Below are 7,343 nucleotides of genomic sequence, written 5' to 3'. Positions count from 1 at the left end.
ACAGACTGACCCTAGCCCCCCGACACATAAACTACTGCAGCATAAATACTGGAGGCTGAGACAGGAGGGATCAGAAGACACTGTGGCCCCATCCGATGATACCCCCGGACAGGGCCAAACAGGCAGGATATAACCCCACCCACTTTGCCAAAGCACAGCCCCCACACCACTAGAGGGATGTCTCCAACCACCAACTTACCGTCCTAAGACAAGGCCGAGTATAGCCCACAACGATCTCCGCCATGGCACAACCCAAGGGGGGGCGCCAACCCAGACAGGAAGACCACGTCAGTGACTCAACCCACTCAAGTGACGCACCCCTCCCATGGACGGCATGGAAGAACGCCAGTAAGCCAGTGACTCAGACCCTGTAAAAGGGTTAGAGGCAGAGAATCCCAGTGGAAACAGGGGAACCGGCAAGGTAGAGACAGCAAGGGCGGTTCGTTGCTCCAGCCTTTCCGTTCACCTTCACACTCCTGGGCCAGACTATACTTAATCATAGGACCTACTGAAGAGATAAGTCTGCAGTAAAGACTTAAAGGTTGAGACTGAGTCTGCGTCTCTCACATTGGTAGGCAGACCATTCCATAAAAATGGAGCTCTATAGGAGAAAGCCCTACCTCCAGCCGTTTGCTTAGAAATTCTAGGGACAATTAGGAGGCCTGCGTCTTGTGACCGTAGCGTACGTGTAGGTATGTACGGCAGGACCAAATCGGAAAGATAGGTAGGAGCAAGCCCATGTAATGCTTTGTAGGTTAGCAGTAAAACCTTGAAATCAGCCCTTGCCTTAACAGGAAGCCAGTGAAGGGAGGCTAGCACTGGAGTAATATGATACATTTTTTTTGGTTCTAGTCAAGATTCTAGCAGCCGTATTTAGCACTAACTGAAGTTTGTTTAGTGCTTTATCCGCGTAGCCGGGAAGTAGAGCATTGCAGTAGTCCAGCCTAGAAGTAACAAAAGCATGGATTAATTTTTGGACAGAAAGTTTCTGATTTTTGCAATGTTACGTAGATGGAAAAAAGCTGTCCTTGAAACAGTCTTGATATGTTCTTCAAAAGAGAGATCAGGGTCCAGAGTAACGCCGAGGTCCTTCACAGTTTTATTTGAGACGACTGTACAACCATCCAGATTAATTGTCAGATTCAACAGAAGATCTCTTTGTTTCTTGGGACCTAGAACAAGCATCTCTGTTTTGTCTGAGTTTAAAAGTAGAAAGTTTGCAGCCATCCACTTCTTTATGTCTGAAACACAGGCTTCTAGCGAGGGCAATTTTGGGGCTTCACCATGTTTCATTGAAATGTACAGCTGTGTGTCGTCCGCATAGCAGTGAAATTTAACATTATGTTTTTGAATGACATCCCCAAGAGGTAAAATATATAGTGAAAACAATAGTGGTCCTAAAACGGAACCTTGAGGAACACCGAAATTTACAATTGATTTGTCAGAGGACAAACCATTCACAGAGACAAACTGATATCTTTCCGACAGATAAGATCTAAACCAGGCCAGAACTTGTCCATGTAGACCAATTTGGGTTTCCAATCTCTCCAAAAAAATGTGGTGATCGATGGTATCAAAAGCGGCACTAAGATCTAGGAGCACGAGGACAGATGCAGAGCCTCGGTCTGACGTCATTAAAAGGTCATTTACCACCTTCACAAGTGCAGTCTCAGTGCTATGATGGGGTCTAAAACCAGACTGAAGCGTTTCGTATACATTGTTTGTCTTCAGGAAGGCAGTGAGTTGCTGTGCAACAGCTTTTTCTAAAATTTTTGAGAGGAATGGAAGATTCGATATAGGCCGATAGTTTTTTTTATAATTTCTGGGTCAAGATTCGGCTTTTTCAAGAGAGGCTTTATTACTGCCACTTTTAGTGAGCTTGGTACACATCCGGTGGATAGAGAGCCGTTTATTATTTTCAACATAGGAGGGCCAAGCACAGGAAGCAGCTCTTTCAGTAGTTTAGTTGGAATAGGGTCCAGTATGCAGCTTGAGGGTTTGGAGGCCATGATTATTTTCATCATTGTGTCAAGAGATATAGTACTAAAACACTTTAGTATCTCCCTTGATCCTAGGTCCTGGCAGAGTTGTGTAGACTCAGGACAATGGAGCTTTGGAGGAATACCCAGATTTAAAGAGGAGTCCGTAATTTGCTTTCTAATGATCATGATCTTTTCCTCAAAGAAGTTCATAAATTTATTACTGCTGAAGTGAAAGCCATCCTCCATTTGCGAAGGCTGCTTTTTAGTTAGCTTTGCGACAGTATCAAAAAGACATTTCTGATTGTTCTTATTTTCCTCAATTAAGTTGGAAAAATAGGATGATCGAGCAGCAGTGAGGGCTCTTCGATACTGCACAGTACTGTCTTTCCAAGCTAGTCGGAAGACTTCCAGTTTGGTGTGGCGCCATTTCCGTTCCAATTTTCTGGAAGCTTGCTTCAAAGCTTGTGTATTTTCTGTATACCAGGGAGCTAGTTTCTTATGACAGATGTTTTAAATTTTTAGGGGTGCAACTGCATCTAGGGTATTGCGCAAGGTTAAATTGAGTTCCTCGGTTAGGTGGTTAACTGATTTTTGTCCTCTGACGTCCTTGGGTAGGCAGAGGGAGTCTGGAAGGGCATCAAGGAATCTTTGGGTTGTCTGAGAATTTATAACACGACTTTTAATGCTCCTTGGTTGGGGTCTGAGCAGATTATTTGTTGCGATTGCAAACGCAATAAAATGGTGGTCCGATAATCCAGGATTATGAGGAAAAACATTAAGATCCACAACATTTATTCCATGGGACAAAACTAGGTCCAGAGTATGACTGTGGCAGTGAGTAGGTCCAGAGACATGTTGGACAAAACCCACTGAGTCGATGATGGCTCCGAAAGCCTTTTGGAGTGGGTCTGTGGACTTTTCCATGTGAATGTTAAAGTCACCAAAAATTGGAATATTATCTGCTATGACTACAAGATCCGATAGGAATTCAGGGAACTCAGTGAGGAACACTGCATATGGCCCAGGAGGCCTGTAAACAGTAGCTATAAAAAGTGAGTGAGTAGGCTGCATAGATTTCATGACTAGAAGCTCAAAAGACGAAAACGTTCATTGTTTTTTTTTTTTGTAAATTGAAATTTGCTATCGTAAATGTTAGCAACACCTCCGCCTTTGCACGGGGGGTATGGTCACTAGTGTAACCAGGGGGTGAGGCCTCATTTAACACAGTAAATTCATCAGGCTTAAGCCATGTTTCAGTCAGGCCAATCACATCAAGATTATGATCAGTGATTAGTTCATTGACTATAACTGCCTTGGAAGTGAGGGATCTAACATTAAGTAGCCCTATTTTGAGATGTGAGATATCACAATCTCTTTCAATAATGGCAGGAATGGAGGAGGTCTTTATACTAGCGAGATTGCTAAAGTGAACACCGCCATTTTTAATTTTGCCCAACCTAGATCGAGGCACAGACACGGTCTCAATGGGGAAAGCTGAGCTGACTACGCTGACTGTGCTAGTGGCAGACTCCACTAAGCTGGCAGGCTGGCTAACAGCCTGCTGCCTGGCCTGCACCCTATTTCATTGTGGAGCTAGAGGAGTTAGAGCCCTGTCTATGTTCGTAGATAAGATGAGAGCACCCCTCCAGCTAGGATGGAGTCCTTTCCTTTTCCCAGTGGGACTGAATCAGTTTTCTGACATGTTGTAACTTTCCTTTTCCCAGTGGGACTGAATCAGTTTTCTGACATGAGCTTTGCAGAGTTCAGGAAGACTTTCCTCCTGACAGAACCTCAGGTACAGCTGTGAAATGTAATTACTAAAATGTGATCCTGTAGTTAACCCCAATTATAAGTCTACGAGCTTCCCTGATATGAGATAGCCTAATCAATAGTAACTGTTCTTACATTTATCTTCATCAGAACTGCTCTGCCACCAAAGAGTCACATCAGCAGCCATGGGCCATATCCTGGTTCTGTGGACTGGAGAGAGAAGGCTAACTATGTGTCACCTGTCAAATATCAGGTACTACGTTTCCCTCATAGGCAAAATATACTGAGTGTACAAAACATTAAGAACACCTTCCTAATATTGAGTTGCACCCCCCCCCCCTGTTTTGCCCTCAGAACAGCCTCAATTCATCGGGGCATGGACTCTACAAGGTGTCGAAAGCGTTTCACAGGGATGCTGGCCCATGTTGACTCCAATGGTTCCCACAGTTGTGTCAAGCTGGCTGAATGTCCTTTGGGTGGTGGACCATTCTTGATACACATGGGAAACTGTTGAGCGTGACACCATACCCCATTCAAAGGAACTTCAATCTTTTGTCTTGCCAATCCACCTTCCGAATGGTACACATATACAATCCATGTCTCAAGGCTTAAAAATCCATCTTTAACCTGTCTCCTGCCCTTCATCTACACTGATTGAAGTGGATTTTACAAGTGACATCAATAAGGGATCAAAGTTTTGACCTGGATTCACCTGGTCAGTCTGTCATGGAAAGAGCAGGTGTTCATAATATTTGTACTCAGTGTATATTCACAACAACATGACCAAGTCATTTTCTGATGGATTGGCTGTTTGCGGGCGAGTGAAAAAGATAAAAGCGGCTATACATTTATGACTGCGCTGTGTTGATATCATGTTGAGTCAGTGTGCTATTGTTGTGTCCTAAGGGTCACTGTGGAAGCTGCTGGACCTTCTCCACTACCGGCTGTCTTGAGTCTGTGACGGCTATAGCTACTGGAAAACTCCCAGTTCTGGTGAGAACTAGCTCTATTTCTCTTGTATTTTCTACGGTGTCACACTGTTTCACAATGTTTTTGGCAGTCAACCTACTATGTTCCCCTGTATGGTTTCGTATGAAGCGGTACAATAGAAAGAAATGGGTTACTGTAGTTGAATTGGTTGTTGAATGGTTGTTGGTAATAGCCTTATCTGTGAGTTATCATCCTATATTTTCCAGTCTGAGCAGCAACTGGTGGACTGTGCTCAAGACTTCAACAATCATGGATGTATGGGGTTGGTGGGCCTTCAGTACCATCTTAAAATCACATGAGCTTATCACTCCTGTCCTGCATGTGACTTCTATGCCTCCTGATACATACTGTAGCTATCTGTCTACAAAAACAGCATTCAGATACTGTAATGTATTGGTTTCAGGGGACTCCCAAGGCAGGCGTTTGAGTATGTTAAATACAACAACGGACTCATGACCAAAGATGACTATCCTTACACGGAACATGTATTTATTTATAAATTGTTCTTAGTGTAAAAAAGGAAAACGTTAATAACACTTGTATTTAATCCTTATGACTCACTTGTTTGGATTACTCACTATATACTTCTTTATCCCAACTACTTTTTTTAGGATGGGTCTTGCAATTTCAAGCCCGAGTTGGCAGCTGCCTTCGTGAAAGATGTTGTCAACATAACAAGTGTGAGAGACTAAAACTAAACGTTTTACAACCTCTGCATCTGTCCTAAACATTGTTTTCTTGGTCAGCAATTAATATGTTGTTCTGTCTTCCCCCCTCTAACAGTATGACGAAAAGGGCATGGTTGATGCTGTGGCCAGACTGAACCCAGTCAGCTTTGGATATGAAGTGACTGATGATTTCCTCCACTACAAAGATGGTGTGTACAGCAGGTGAGAGTAAGCCCAGTACACTCCGTTGTTCCTTATCACTCCCACTTCACAATAAATGTTGGGTGGCAGGATTAAAGAGCTTTGTGGGAATTGAATTGTGAACCTCCAAATCTTATCAAATATTGTGTGGAAGGTAGAAGACTGTACTTATGAGCCATACAATGTTGCAGTAGAACATTTTCATGAGCTGTAAAGCTCCTTGCCGTTCACATAAGGTATACAAACTGCACATTTGACCCTCTATTACAATTAATTAACATGTCCTCCATGTGTTTTATAAAGTATTCTTTGTTTGTACTAGCACTGCGTGTAAGAACACTACAGACAATGTGAACCATGCTGTACTGGCAGTGGGATATGGTGAAAAGAATAGCAGTCCATATTGGATCGTGAAAAACTCCTGGGGCACCAACTGGGGAATGGATGGGTAAATAAATAAAAAATATTCAGTGCTGTTGAACTTCCTTTTTTACAAATGATAACTATATAGATGCTTCATGAACACAGATCAGCTATTGAACACCCAGACATTGTAGGACACGTATACTGCAAGATAGCTGTCTATCTTCTTTTAGGTTGAAATTATACTGAACAAAAGTATAAACACAACATGCAACAATTTCTGTTTGTCACGGCTGTCTGAAGAATGGGACCAAAGCGCAGCGTGTGTATCATTCCACATTTTATTTTCACTGTGAAACTATGCAAGATATACAAATAAACTAAAGAACAGAAACAACAAACCGTGACAAAAAGGTGCAACATACACTAACTCAAAAGCAATCTCCCACAAACCCAGGTGGGATAAATAACTACTTAAGTATGATCTCCAATTAGAGACAACGATGACCAGCTGCCTCTAATTGGAGATCATCCCCCCAAAAAAACAACACAGAAATACAAAACTAGAACATAACATAGAAAATCTAAACTACAAAAAAAACCTGTCACGCCCTGACCTACTCTACCATAGAAAATAACAGCTTTCTATGGTCAGGAGGTGACAATGTTTTTACTGAGTTACAGTTCATATTAGGAAATAAGTCAATTGAAATAAATTCATTAGGCCCTAATCTATGGATTTCACATGACTGGGCAGGGGTGCAGCCTTGGAGGGCATAGGTCACCCATTTGGCAGCCAGGCGCACCCAGCCAATCATAATGTTACAGACAGATATACATTACATAGACATTACTGCAGTCAGCATGCCAATTGCACGCTCCCTCAAAACTATTACACTGAACAAAAATTCACATTTTAAAAAGTGGCCTTTTATTTTCCCCAGCACAAGGTGCACCTGTGTAATGATCATTCTGCTTAATCATCTTCTTGATATGCCACACCTGTCAGGTGGATGGATTATCTTGGCAAAGGAGAAATTCTCACTAACAGGAATGTAAACAAACTTGTGCACAGAATTTGAGAGAAATAAGCTTTTTGTGCATATGGAACATTTCTGGGATTTTTTTACTTAATCTTATGAAACATGGGACCAACACTTTACATGATGCATTTATTATTATTTTTTTATTATTATTTGTATTGTTTTTAACCCCTTATTCTTCCCAATTTCGTGGTATCCAATTGGTAGTTACAGTCCTGTCTCATCACTGCAACTCCTGTACGGACTCGGGAGAGGCGAAGGTTGAAAGCCGTGAGAACCTAACCAAGCCGCACTGCTTCTTGACACAATGCCCACTTAACCCGGAA

General features: G+C 42.4%; 1 long non-coding RNA gene across 1 annotated transcript; it reads left to right on the top strand.

The window, feature by feature from the left end:
* The first annotated feature begins 3,899 nt into the window (after window positions 1–3,899).
* On the top strand, window positions 3,900–5,846 carry LOC106587715 (uncharacterized). The gene is made up of 3 exons (XR_014382884.1): window positions 3,900–4,005; window positions 4,659–5,422; window positions 5,526–5,846. It is a non-coding gene; the product is annotated as an uncharacterized LOC106587715 (long non-coding RNA).
* The last annotated feature ends 1,497 nt before the right edge of the window (window positions 5,847–7,343 follow it).

The sequence above is a fragment of the Salmo salar genome, chromosome 26 (genome assembly GCF_965601325.2).
Source record: "Salmo salar chromosome 26, fSalSal1, whole genome shotgun sequence".
Classification (NCBI taxonomy): Eukaryota; Metazoa; Chordata; class Actinopteri; order Salmoniformes; family Salmonidae; genus Salmo; species Salmo salar.
Note: the sequence above shows the minus strand (reverse complement) of the source record. Positions and strands in the feature narration are given on the sequence as shown.